This window comes from Panulirus ornatus, chromosome 55, assembly GCF_036320965.1.
Source record: "Panulirus ornatus isolate Po-2019 chromosome 55, ASM3632096v1, whole genome shotgun sequence".
Taxonomy (NCBI): Eukaryota; Metazoa; Arthropoda; class Malacostraca; order Decapoda; family Palinuridae; genus Panulirus; species Panulirus ornatus.
This window is the reverse complement of record NC_092278.1, coordinates 22,920,862-22,935,542: the sequence shown is the minus strand read 5'-3', so window position 1 is coordinate 22,935,542 and position 14,681 is coordinate 22,920,862. Positions and strand designations below refer to the sequence as shown.

The 14,681-nt window shown below is 48.7% G+C and overlaps 1 protein-coding gene across 4 annotated transcripts in view; it reads left to right on the top strand.

Annotated features, from left to right (window-relative positions):
* The window catches only part of Tomosyn (syntaxin-binding protein tomosyn), a 488,765-nt gene that overhangs the window by 302,383 nt on the left and 171,701 nt on the right, over positions 1–14,681 (top strand). The window lies entirely within an intron of this gene.

Genomic DNA, 14,681 nt, shown 5'->3' with positions numbered 1-14,681 from the left:
AAGTGATGTGGGACTATGCTTGATGTTAGAATCCATAATAGCTTTACAAAACTGAACAACTTCAGTCTATTTTTACAGAAAGTGTATTTGTGTGTACATTTGTGTGTATATTTACAGTTTATAGTTATTAATTTTTAACAGGAATTTTAAAGTGTCGTGTAAGGTAGTTCAAGGTTTTACATTATTCATGAGGTAATTTCTTTTATTTAAGTAAATTATATGAGTAAACACGATGCCATTTAGGATGAGTAGGATTATTATTATATTGTTATTATTATTATTGTTATTATTATTATTATTATTATTATTATTATTATTGGGTAGTAGTAGTAGTATATTGCTTTATGATTAATGAATAATAGTGAAATTTAAATTGTGATTGTAATGATTTATCAGTTTTTTATTTTCATTTTTTTTTTCACTTTATAAATATACTTTTTCCGATGTGCTTGTATGGCCGGCCCTGCTCGCTGCTGGGAATCCCCCGGCTTGGGGGGGGGGGGGGGGGGCTTAATGACCGGTCGTTCATAATAGCCGGTCGTCCGTAATAACAGGGGTCTGGAGCCGGGAGAGTCCGGTTACGGAGCTGGGAAATCGAGTTATGGGGGAGGGGGATTATTGGTAACTGCTGTAGGGAGTTACGCCACACGATTTTAGTTCGTGATTTTGGTTAATTGTGTTTGTCTGTATGTTGACTTGTGTTTGGTTCTGTAACTTAACGCGGAAATACTGCCGAGTCCACCTCTCTTCTCCGGGTAGGGTTACGAATTGGTTTAGATTCGTGCCGGACCGGCTCGTTTCGTGGTGTCGGACCGGCTCGTTTCGTGGTGTCGGACCGGCTCGTTTCGTGGTGCCGGACCGGCTCGTTTCGTGGTGCCGGACCGGCTCGTTTCGTGGTGTCGGACCGGCTCGTTTCGTGGTGCCGGACCGGATCGTTTCGTGGTGTCGGACCGGCTCGTTTCGTGGTGACGGACCGGCTCGTTTCGTGGTGCCGGACCGGCTCGTTTCGTGGTGCCGGTCAAAACAGGGGAGTACCAAGCCGCCCATTGTTAGTACCAAACAAGGCAGTAACCACCAGCCTGGTTCTGCCCGGATGTCGTCATTTAAAGCAAGTCAAGTCAGGGCGAGTTAGTAGTGCATGGCAGTTTCCGTCATATTTTGATACCGTTTAAAAAACGTAAGTAATCGATGAGCGATGCAGACATCTCGCTGGTGGGAACAAATTAATTAATCGGCGTCGTTCCGTGTGCAACATTAGGACGGGTTTTGTGACGTCTGGCAGGCGAGGACGGTCGTTTGTAAGCCGCTTCTTGATTGGTCGACGTCGGTTTTCGCCATCGGTGTTGCCACGTCCAACCGTAACTTGAAAGCTCAAATTTCCTGTCGTAGAAGATTTACGTAATAGGAATTGATACGTTGGTCTGTGTTTGGAATATGATTATCTTTAGGAATTGATACGTTGGTCTGTGTTTGGAATATGATTATCATTAGGAATTGATACGTTGGTCTATGTTTGGAAAATGATTATATATTAAGAAGTTCTTTTGTTCTTGAAGATCCCCAAGTGAACTTCACAATGCTTAGAAACCAGAGTGTATTGCACGACTGCCATCTGTGGTCGTACATTGGAACTGTCCCACGAGAGCCATCTGTGATGGTGGGGAGGAACCACGAGAGCCATCTGTGATGGTGGGGAGGAACCACGAGAGCCATCTGTGATGGTGGGGAGGAACCACGAGAGCCATCTGTGATGGTGGGGAGGAACCACGAGAGCCATCTGTGATGGTGGGGAGGAACCACGAGAGCCATCTGTGATGGTGGGGAGGAACCACGAGAGCCATCTGTGATCGTGGGGAGGAACCACGAGAGCCATCTGTGATGGTGGGGAAGAACCACGAGAGCCATCTGTGATGGTGGGGAGGAACCACGAGAGCCATCTGTGATCGTGGGGAGGAACCACGAGAGCCATCTGTGATGGTGGGGAGGAACCACGAGAGCCATCTGTGGTCGTGGGGAGGAACCACGAGAGCCATCTGTGATGGTGGGGAGGAACCACGAGAGCCATCTGTGATGGTGGGGAGGAACCACGAGAGCCATCTGTGATGGTGGGGAGGAACCACGAGAGCCATCTGTGATCGTGGGGAGGAACCACGAGAGCCATCTGTGATGGTGGGGAGGAACCACGAGAGCCATCTGTGGTCGTGGGGAGGAACCACGAGAGCCATCTGTGGTCGTGGGGAGGAACCACGAGAGCCATCTGTGATGGTGGGGAGGAACCACGAGAGCCATCTGTGGTCGTGGGGAGGAACCACGAGAGCCATCTGTGATGGTGGGGAGGAACCACGAGAGCCATCTGTGGTCGTGGGGAGGAACCACGAGAGCCATCTGTGATGGTGGGGAGGAACCACGAGAGCCATCTGTGATGGTGGGGAGGAACCACGAGAGCCATCTGTGGTCGTGGGGAGGAACCACGAGAGCCATCTGTGATCGTAGGGAGGAACCACGAGAGCCATCTGTGATCGTGGGGAGGAACCACGAGAGCCACCTGTGGTCGTGTGCTTGGTTTAAGGCGCTTCCCTCCGGGCTAAACCCTACTACCTTTAACAACATGAACGCCACCTGTGTTATGTACACTGGAACTAAAACTCTCCAGTTTCACCTTCATAATACGGGGAGAAATTAAGAAATGATACCCCCTCCCCCCCTCCCCCCCTCCCTCCCTCCTTGGGAACAGACCAGCGACCCCGAGGTCACCCGTTATTGGCCATGACCTTTTCGTGACCTGGTGTGGGCCAAGTCGTTCGAGTTGACGTCACACTTGACAGATGTCGCCCCGACCCGTGACGTAAGAGGCGACACCAGGTGTGTGTGTGTGTGTGTGTGTGTGTGTGTGTGTGTGTGTGTGTGTGTACGTAGGTCGTTGTGTACCATCTGAGCCGTGGCTGATGACCAGATAATGTCAGTCACTGTGGTGACCTCCAGGTTCCCGCGCCTCCCCACGTACAGTACACGTTCTGCCCAGCCACTGCAACACACACACACACACACACACACACACACGTAAGTGTCTGACGGTACGATGGTCTGTGTTTGGTGTCGGAACTTAAGTTCCTCTTCTGTAATGGTATGGTGTCGTAACACATCCTCGCCAGCCAGGGAGACAGACCCGCCTCGTGTGTTCGTGTCGTGTACGCCAGATCGCCGTGACGTCACGGGTAAACCATTCCTGCCCTGGGAAGGTAAACCAGGTTTATATATATATAACACGAGGGTCCACCCACTTCATGTGGGGTTGTGCGCCCCGTATATCCGGGTTCCCACACGGGTATACCAGGCACCAGCGTCTGGCATGCCACCGATAATTTGACCTTTGGCTCGTCCATGATGACGGCCAATTTGGTTAATCACCGGGTAGTTGCAGGTGATTGGAGTGGTTTTCAGGAATTAGCCTTAGGGAACTACAGGGCTGTCAGATCTCGCCCCAGACGATCTCTCGTGTGTTGTTTTTTTCTTTCTTTCTTTTTTCCGCATTTTGGACGAGATTTCCGACGTGTGTGTGTGCGTAAGCGGCTGTCGTAAGCGTCCGTGGTGTGAGGACGTCTTTGCCTACCTGGCTCGACGTTACGACCCTTGATCACGACGGTACGAGCCTTGAGCACGACGGTACGACCCTTGATCACGACGGTACGACCCTTGATCACGACGGTACGACCCTTGAGCACGACGGTACGACCCTTGAGCACGACGGTGTGATGGCTCGACCTGTGTAACCTTACCCTAGTGATTGTACCGTCTTGCTCGGTGGTCGCACCATCGCGATCAAGGGTCGTACTGTCGTGTTCGAGGATCGTACCGTCGTTCTCAACAATCTTACCGTCGTATGGAGGGTTGTACCGTCGTGCTGTGGTTAAGGGGGGGAGGTGTGCTGAGCACCCCTACCTCTCTCTCTCTCTCTCTCTCTCTCTCTCTCTCTCTCTCTCTCTCTCTCTCTCTCCCCATGCGGGTTCAGCTGCTGTGCTTGTTAGAAATCGATGCTGACGACTGCGGCCTGAAATACATACCTCCCCCCCCCCCCCCCACGTCGTCGTAATTTACGGGGAGGGGGGAGGGATGGGGGGAGGATATCATCAACCCCTTACAAAATGCATCGTTGGCAACTTGTGTACTACGGGGGGGGGGGGGGGGGGTGGTAGTTTCTCTTCTGAGTCACCCTCGCGAAGTTTGTTTACATCCATTTTCATCAGTTAGTCTTCATTCCCGTTTTCTTTTTTCTTCTGCATGACTTCCTCTGTATTATTATTATTATTATTATTGTTATTATTATTATTATTATTATATAAGAAAACTTTAGGTAGACAGTTCTGCGTCATAGGCTACATAGATACGTCATTCAAATATACTTCTAAAATGAAACTTTTTTCTGGTGAATGCAACGAGAGCCGGTTTGGACGACTTTACATTGTTTAACTTGGAAGAGAGAAGGTCAAGGGGTGATTTGATACAGGTATTCAGTGTTGTTAGAGGCTTCGAATAAGCTGGATTTAAATTGCCATTTAATCCTGGGTCAGTTCGAACACCCGTAGTGATGGATACAAACCCGTGGGCCAACGTTAAACTGGAGATAATGTAGTCTGTCTTGAACAGGTTGGGCTGTTAACCCACGAAGTGGTTAACCAGCCAGAGAGTCGTTGAGAACAGTTGAATAGATAATTGTGTAAAGAAACTTGACCAGTATAATTGCTTCATGTCCACAGTTTTGTCATTGCTTGCACGTCCGTGCCTGACAGCCACTGTCGTAACACGTACCACTCCCCCGAGGCTGTGAATATATGATGGACGAACGTAACGGCGTGACGTAGGAGGCAGCCGTCCGGTAACAGTAGTTGTGTACGTACGTACAGTCATTCCCGGCCGCAAGATGGCCATGTACCGCAGGAAGGCGGGAGGGTTACTTACATACACGAGAGGATGGCCTGGCCTCCGCCACACTGATGTATGTGTCTGGGGAAAACAGGTTCCACCATCCGGGATGAGAACTCCCGGATCGCTGGGGCTTATCCGGATCCGTAGCAGGTGAGTCCAATATCCGACTCCGTAGCAGGTGTGTCCAATATCCGAATCCGTAGCAGGTGTGTCCAATATCCGAATCCGTAGCAGGTGTGTCCTGTATCCAGGCAAACATTATCTGCACATCACCTGAGCAGGTCGGAACGCCTCCCTCCCGCCTCATCGTATTTGTCTTGCTCATAAATCATTCACAGGAGGATCTGAACAAAGGCGTCCACCGTCCGGATAACGTGTCTGGTGCCCGGATAATGTGTCTGGTGCCCGGATAACGTGTCTGGTGCCTGGATAACGTGTCTGGTGCCCGGATAACGTGTCTGGTGCCCGGATAACGTGTCTGGTGCCCGGATAGCGTGTCTGGCGTCCGGATAACGTGTTTGGTGCCCGGATAACGTGTCTGATGCCCGGATAACGTGTCTGGTGCCCGGATAATGTGTCTGGTGCCCGGATAACGTGTCTGGCGTCCGGATAACGTGTCTGGCGTCCGGATTACGTGTGTCTGGATGGTGGGGTTTATTCTGGCGTAGATTTTGTGAGTTGTGGCGGGGTTTAGGGGGGGTGGGTGTCGTTGTGCAGTGTATAGTATACCAGGTGTACACAGGTAGAGGACCGTGTGTGTGTGTCTGTCTGTCTGTCTGTCTGTAGAAGTAATGATGGCAGAGTAATAGTGTCAACAAGAGCCGTAATTAGCTATTGGTGAGGGGTCACGTCCGTGGGTTGATTACATTAACCATATGGGCACGAACCCTTCCCTGTGTGTGATGACCCCTGGCCTTTAACCAGAACCCCTCACGTATCGGGTCAGAGGTCAGGTCATCACCGTATATAATGGTCGTTCTGTCGTGCTGGTGACGACACTAGCCAGGCTGGTGAGGGTACAAGGTCGTCGTGGTGAGGCGTGAGACAGGTGACCAGTGCTTACCGTCTAGTGGGACGGGGCGTCTGGTCTCGTGTGTGGCGATGGTCAGGACGACTTGCGATTGGTGACTGGATAAGGGACAAGTTTGTGATTGGTGACTGGATAAGGGACAGGTTTGTGATTGGTGACTGGATAAGGGACAGGTTTGTGATTGGTGGCTGGATAACGGACAGGTTTGTGATTGGTGACTGGGATGAGTAGAATGACAGGAAGTCCCGTCAGTGTGTGTGTGTGTGTGAGCCAGGAACAGCACTAAAAGCTCCAGTGCTTGGCTTATGTGCCTAAATTTTATAATCCAATCCAATTCCAATTCGTCTGTCTCTGCTACCAACGAGAGGAAGGATCTCGCGTTGCTGCAGTTGCCGGCACCTGCCATGACCCGTGCACGTTGTCTACCGTGTGTGTGCTCGTGTTTCCTGACCCTGTGTGGGTCTGCGAAGTGCATGGATTTACTCGACTGTTTCGGTAATCTTCTCAGTGGTGTATGGCTGTCATGTGATGGTAATGGCCGTCCCATGACGTATGATGGGGCGGTCCGTGCGCCTCATTCGCCCCTTCCACCACCCCCCACTCCATCAAAACAAAACCGGTTTGTTTACTTGAGTGGGGAAAGTTGCCTCATTACCCAGCCAAAATTTCCCAGATATTTTCCAGATAACGTCCAAAAGTGACACAGATCAGGAAATATGGCCAACACTTGTCAGGGAACTTCTTGTGGATATTTATATATATATCTCAAGTTTATTAAAGATTATATGCACAATTGTTATGGTTGATGTCCGCATTAGAATACATTAGTTCTTATGATTGCGGTGATTACGTAGAAACATGAACTTTATTGTTTCCAGCCAAGGTCACATTGGTACACCATACGTCTTATCATTGTATCATCAAAGTCTGCGGTAATTCTGGCAAAGAGTTATGACCCAGTGTAATCAGCCTCGACCGAAGTCTGATATTTTTTCGTCTTCACAGTTGAATTTCCGACGGAAAACCGAGAAGTAAGACTTGAATGATCGTGTGTGTGTGTGTGTGTGTGCGCCAGGAAGATGTGAAGCAAGGGTCAGGGAGCCCTTGTCGTGAGCTGACACGAACGTTCGCCAGGGAGGACTTACACGATCCCTACATTGACGTGTTTTTCCCTCGTATTTTGCGGGGTTCTTCTATTTTTTTTTCACAGGCTTCTGGTTCCCACGGGGTTTTACCGTGTGGTGACAGCTGGCCTCTGCTGAATAATGTATAAGTTTATTATTCAGCGAAAGAAAGAGAGATAGGTCACTGCTTTTTTATGAGAGAGAGAGAGAGAGAGAGAGAGAGAGAGAGAGAGAGAGAGAGAGAGAGAGAGAGAGAGAGAGAGAGAGACCTGTTTTTCACTGTTCTCTGGGAAAAGATGGGTAATAAGTTTTATATTTTCTTCATGGCCGGAGAAGAGAGAGGGGGGGGGTCTAGTGGGGAGGAGGAGAAGGGGGGGGGGGGATTGACGGGGTCGTTGACGGGGTTGTGGAGTGGGTGGTGAGGTGGTGTAGAGGGCGGTGTTGAGGTGGTGGTGGTCAAGGTATGTGGGGGGGGGCGGGGGTTGTGTGGTGGGGTGGGTCCCCGGGCGCTGTATATCCCAACTGTTGGGATCAATACCTGTACACGGCGGGACCACCCGGGACGACCCATGCCGGGGCCTGGGGGAGGACGACCACCAGTGCTGGGGGAGCGTGGGTACGACCCATGCCGGGGCCTGGGTGGGGGAAGGACGACCCCCCAGTGCTGGGGGAGCGTGGGTACGACCCATGCCGGGGCCTGGGTGGGGGAAGGACGACCCCCCAGTGCTGGAGGAGCGTGGGTACGACCCATGCTGGGGCCTGGGGGAGGACGAATCCCATTGCTAGGGGAGCGTGGATACGACCCATGCTGGGGGAGAGAAGGACGACTTACCCCCCTCTCTGGGAGGACGACCACCCGCCCGCCCAAGAACGACCTCCGGCAGAGGAGCGACCGCCCGCCAGCCCAGGACGACCTGCCTGTCTGCCGCCAGAGCCATTTTTTCCCCCGTCATCAATTTGCATGTTGATGTATTCATGAGAGCCAGGCAAACTGTAGCTGCCCGTAGCACGACCTGTACCTCACGAGGGAAACTTGCTCTCTCTCTCTCTCTCTCTCTCTCTCTCTCTCTCTCTCTCTCTCTCTCTCTCTCTCTCTCTCTCTCTCTCTCTGGTAGAGGGGTAAGGAAGGCACCCACCAAGGGAGGCACATCACCGGTGGCCCCCCCCCCCCCCCCCAGCCTGGGTATCGGGGGGAGCCAAGACTTCAGTGGGTGTCAAATTTTCTTCCTGTGTCCCAGGTTGCCTCTTCTTCCTATTCCTCACCCTGACGGTGGCTGTTGACTTTCATTCCACGGACGCAGTCTTTCCATCCCATGGAATGCTTAGCAACACGTAAGTCAGGCTGCTCACTCTACATAACCCTTAGATTTCCCTGCGGGGAGCGCTACGCGCTGGCCCTGCCTATTGGATAGATTTTTTTGGGGGTGAAGTGAGAAAGTAAATAGTAAGATTATCCATGTGTGTATGTTAGTGTGATAACATGATAATCCCTAGTTATAACAAAGTAGATAATTATACAACCCTTTGTTGTAGATGATGAAGCAAGTTGTAATCATCATCACTTGATTCCAGTTATAACAATGGACATTTTGAAGGGAAAATTCAGCGTTTTCTCTATTGTTTTTTCCCGTCGTTGAATCGGTCGTTTCAGTCATGATGTCGCCACAGTGACCCGTGACCGGCAGGTGACACAGGAGGAGATAACGAGTCGATAACCTGCCGTCATCGTCTCGTGACGTCACCACGACGCCGGGGGGGGGGGCTGCTCAGGCCCTCGTCGTAACCCGAGGTCCTCCGTCCCGCTGAGCGCAAGGGAACGGGTCTGGCCGCGCTCTCACAGGACGCGAGCGACCAGTTTCCAATGGCTGACGTACGTTGTATTAGACCTGGTCGGACACACAGAGCCAGTCCTGCCGCAGCTGTGGGTCGCACACACACAGAGCCAAGTCCTGCCGCAGCTGTGGGTCGCACACACACAGAGCCAGTCCTGCCGCAGCTGTGGGTCGCACACACACAGAGCCAAGTCCTGCCGCAGCTGTGGGCACGTTGAAGCTGTTCAATCCAGTCTGAACTTTATTCAGAGTCGCGGCCAATTAAAACCGTTGACACAGGAGCAGCGATATTGGAGGTTGGAACGTAGGCGGAGAGCCATTATCCCTGGTAGACATGGGGTCCTATTGGCTGCCTCCGTCGGCACAAGAGACCAATTAGAGACCACTTTGTCTGACCCAAGTGGATGAGGCCCGGTCTAGTTTGATGAAGTGGGGGGACTGTAGTGCTGGGATTGCTGGCTGTGTGGCTAGGAAAGGTTTTGTGGTGATGTGAATAGCCATAGGGATGGTATTAGTGGGTATCTCAGTGTGCATGAGAAAGATCTGTGTTGTAGTTTACCATTCACAGTCGAGATAAGCGAGGTAACCTCGACTCTGGCTGGTTTACGGGTACTCTCTGGTTTACTACGTATGGTTGTACATGGGTTGAGTGTAGTTGTAAAATGGGTCGTAGAAAATGCTAACGGGAGGCTCTGGGGTTGTAGGGAGATTCGGGGGATCAGGAATTGGCAGGTTAGAGGGAAGTCAGTCCCCGGTAGGAGGAGAAGTCGTTGGGACGACCATTAAACCACTAATTAATGGGTCGTTTAATTGGCTCTTCAGGTCTTCCCCCCTCCGCTTCTTATCCCTCTTGCTCTACCTCCCGTTCGCCCTCCTTGTCGCTGCTTACCTCCCTCCTTTCTCTTATCTTCTCACTTGTTTCCCTCTCTTATCTCTCCCTGGCTCTGCCTTATCTACATTAACCACCCCTCATTCCATGTTCACTCTCCTGAAATCTCTTTATCTCTCTTCTTCCCTCTAAACGTCTCTTTACCCTTTTTCATTTCCCTGTATTCCTTTGTCTTTCTCATTTTCTCCCTTCTGCCTGCGTGTTCTCTTTATTACATTATTCCCCATTTTTAATCTCTTATCTTTATTGTGTATTTTAGCATTTTATGATTTTCTCCTACCTCTTTCCTGTCCCTGTTCATCATGTATTCTGTATTTATTTACGCTTTTGAACGTATTTTCTTAACTGTTCTCTGTGTAGATTCAGTAATACATGCACACACATTCCGTACGTATGCACATTGCAGATGACGCACATATGTACGTTGCCATAAATATATGTATGACGGAATACGACGAAAGTTTGTCACGGAAAGTGAGATGAGGTGTATCACAGAAAATGGGAGAAAAAGTCATAAAAAATGAGCATAAAGGTCATTATAACACATGAAACAAAAAGGCTTTTACAGAAAACGAAGAAAAGTATTATGATCGAAAATGTAAAGATAAGGTACAATAGGAAGTGAGGTGAAATATTATTGCCCTGGATAGCATTGTTGTCCTGTAAGATAATATATATATATATATATATATATATATATATATATATATATATATATATATATATATATATATATATATATATATATATATTGGACAAACAGGATGAAATTACTAGAGAATTTAATCCCTTATTCAAATAGAGGCTTGTAGGATTAGGCAAACATGTGGTCGTGGTTGGTGGCTTGATACATAGAGGGAGGGATTTCTCCTGACAAGAGCGGTTGCCTGCATGGCTGTGTGGGTCATGCATAGCCATCTGGAGGCTGCTCTCTCTCTCTCTCTCTCTCTCTCTCTCTCTCTCTCTCTCTCTCTCTCTCTCTCTCTCTCTCTCTAGCAAGGGTCGTGTTATTTCGCTAATGTAAATATTGACCCAGGGATAGGACGAACGATGTAGCCCCAATATTCTTCTTTTTTTTTCTTCTTTTAGCATCTTCTTATCCCCTGGGCAGGTGGGTCTTACAGGTCAAAGTCTCGGACGTGTATCGTGGTATTCCGACCGTTTGGGCTTCCCTGGACCTTGTCTTAATATTCAAATGATTTCAGAGAACAAACAATAAAAAGAAATCGGGAAACCTTCGGAGATATTGCAAATTATATATATATATATATATATATATATATATATATATATATATATATATATATATATATATATATATATATATAGAATTAGACCCGTTGACCTTATATTGCCTGGTCCTTGTTCAATCTTGGGATGACTTTGCTCAAAGGCCTGCATGAATTTTTGGTATATATATATTGACCTTTGACCTTACAGTGGTATCGAGGTGCACGATGACCCTAGTTTCATTGGCATGACCTGTTACATATTCTTGACCCGTTACAGTGACCTTGGAAAGTGGCATGACCTTATTCACCTGGGTGACCAGAGCGTTGTCACAGTGCCAGGGTCAATATGTAGGTAATGGCTGTATATAGTGACCTTTTCTCTGGGTCATGACCTTATTGACCACGGTGACCACAGCGAGGGTACTGTGCCTTACCGTGGGAGACGATGGACTCTCCTATTTGGGAGCGGACACTGACAAAAGCCTCTCCCTGTGAGAGTGGCGAGAGATGAAGGACTCTACATGTGAGAGTGGCGAGAGATGAAGGACTCTCTCTGTGAGAGTGGCGAGAGATGAAGGACTCTACATGTGAGAGTAGCGAGAGATGAAGGACTCTACATGTGAGAGTAGCGAGAGATGAAGGACTCTACATGTGAGAGTGGCGAGAGATGAAGGACTCTCCATGTGAGAGTAGCGAGAGATGAAGGACTCTGCCTTTGAGAGTAGCGAGAGATGAAGGACTCTCCCTTTGAGAGTAGCGAGAGATGAAGGACTCTCCCTTTGAGAGTAGCGAGAGATGAAGGACTCTCCCTTTGAGAGTAGCGAGAGATGAAGGACTCTCCCTTTGAGAGTAGCGAGAGATGAAGGACTCTACATGTGAGAGTGGCGAGAGATGAAGGACTCTCCCTGTGAGAGTAGCGAGAGATGAAGGACTCTCCATGTGAGAGTAGCGAGAGATGAAGGACTCTCCATGTGAGAGTAGCGAGAGATGAAGGACTCTCCATGTGAGAGTAGCGAGAGATGAAGGACTCTACATGTGAGAGTAGCGAGAGATGAAGGACTCTACATGTGAGAGTGGCGAGAGATGAAGGACTCTACATGTGAGAGTAGCGAGAGATGAAGGACTCTACATGTGAGAGTAGCGAGAGATGAAGGACTCTACATGTGAGAGTAGCGAGAGATGAAGGACTCTCCCTGTGAGAGTAGCGAGAGATGAAGGACTCTACATGTGAGAGTAGCGAGAGATGAAGGACTCTACATGTGAGAGTAGCGAGAGATGAAGGACTCTACATGTGAGAGTAGCGAGAGATGAAGGACTCTACATGTGAGAGTAGCGAGAGATGAAGGACTCTACATGTGAGAGTAGTAGCAACGGACAAAAATCTCTTCCTTGCTGTGTGAGGGAGACCGTGAGAGTAGTAGCAACGGACAAAAATCTCTTCCTTGCTGTGTGAGGGAGCACCGGAGACTCATCTCTCTCCCTCATACTGTAAGGTGGAGGGGTCGTGGGGTAGGGAGAGGTTAAGGGCAGGACCTGTATCGATCAAATGGTGATGTGAGGGTCTGGTGTGTGTGTGTGTGTGTGTGTGTGTGTGTGTGTGTCACAGACGCAACCTATTGCTGTAACTCCACGTATAATGAATGCATCGACACGCTATGGGAAGGGTGGCTGTGTGTGTGTGTGTGTGTGTGCCCCTTCCTCTCTTACTGAGCTCCGTCGTGGTAGAGACGCTCCCCTGTGGTGGCGGGGGACTGAGGGAGTGAGGGGGGCACGTCAAGGGCACCTCAGCGTTCGGCTTCTTGGTGGAGTTACGGTGAGCGGCTCCGGGCGAAGGTGGGTCAGTGTTAAGGCTGCGTCTCATGTCTTCGTGGCTGTTTGATCTGGTTGTGGAGTGGGAGGCAAATGCATGGAACTAATATATATATATATATATATATATATATATATATATATATATATATATATATATATATATATAGAGAGAGAGAGAGAGAGAGAGAGAGAGAGAGAGAGAGAGAGAGAGAGAGCATCTTACACCAATATAACAACTTTTGTAACATCACAAATACCGTCGAGACAAGGAAGAAATAGTCAGGTTGATCATACGTGGGGTTGAGGCAGACTGGGTGAAGCGCTACAGCACACCACGTGCCCTTGGCCCGGGAAAAAAGCCCGGGTGATACTTTTTTCCCTCCCGTTTTCCATTTAACGAAGGTAATAACCCGGGGGTGTTGGGGGGTCACCCACTAACCTGTCGAGGCCTCTTAGAAAGTTGCAAGTTTTAAGGAGTTTGACCTTGGCTTAGCTTCCTTAACCACCCTTCCCCACGTCCGCCTCCCTCCTCCTCCTGCCTTACTCTGACCTCTGACCTACGCTGACCTCTCTCCTAAGATATTTATTGTTTTCGAGCAGTTCCCCCTTCTTGATTTTTTTCTTCCTTCCGTTTTCTTTGGTATCTACGTTCTTTTTGTTACGTGTTGTTATACTTTATTATCTCCTTCCTTCTTTCGTGACTTTTTACTCCATATTTCTTAACGTGTTTTTATTAGTCCTAAATTCATGTCTTTTCTTCTGCTTTTTTGGTTATATTATGCTTTACTCTCTTTAGTTCTTCCTAGTTTAATTCCCTCCACTGTCTTTATTCGTCACTGTTTCTCGTGTATATTTATCTTTACTACCTCTTTATCTTTGGTTACCTTTATTCTCTTATTATTAATTACTCACTTTAGCTTATGATTTTGTCTCCAGGACTTGCTTCGTAGGTTCATGTTATCACCTGGTACTCTCTCTCTCTCTCTCTCTCTCTCTCTCTCTCTCTCTCTCTCTCTCTCTCTCCTGTGACCTCGTTCAGTTAGAAGTTATAGGCAAAGGTATAGTCAAACACGGTTAACGAACTACACAACGAACACTGCAATGGCTGTAGGAAGACACGGTTAACGAACTTTCCCCACAACGAACACCCTTCAGGAGCTGTAGACAAATCCGGTTAACGAACTTCACCTCAACGAACACACTTGAGGAGCTGTAGACAAATCCGGTTAACGAACTCCTTCCCCAACTTCTCTGCCAGAGAGGACGCTAGGAAATGTTTGCTCTGGCTGTGTGTGAGACTACGGAAACCAACTCCTGACGAACAGTTTTGTCAGCGAACACAGCGACTGACTCTCCTCTCTCCCTCCCCGCCGCCGCCGGCAAGACTGTGTAATTGTTAAAGTTACAGGTGTTTGGCCCAAACTACCTAACTACCCTTCAGGCGTTTACATTGTTGGGCAACACTGGTCGCTCCGGGACGCATATTAAACATGTCGACAGGGAAATCATTAAGTCCACTTCTGTAAGACTGTGCTGTGGAGAAAGTCATGTTATCTAATGGATTTTATATATTGAAACAGACTCAATATTGTCTTCTTATGTTTGAGTTACTTTTTAAGAGTTCTACACACGGCATTTATCCCCGTTTTCCCTGATACATTAGTTCACACGTTTTCTGTGTTTATTCATTTCATACACTTTTACCGTTTCCTCTCTCTCTCTCTCTCTCTCTCTCTCTCTCTCTCTCTCTCTCTCTCTCTCTCTCTCTCTCTCTCTCTCTCTCTCTCTCTCATCGCCTGATGGTAATCTGGGAGTGATTGAATCCTGAGCCTTTGACAA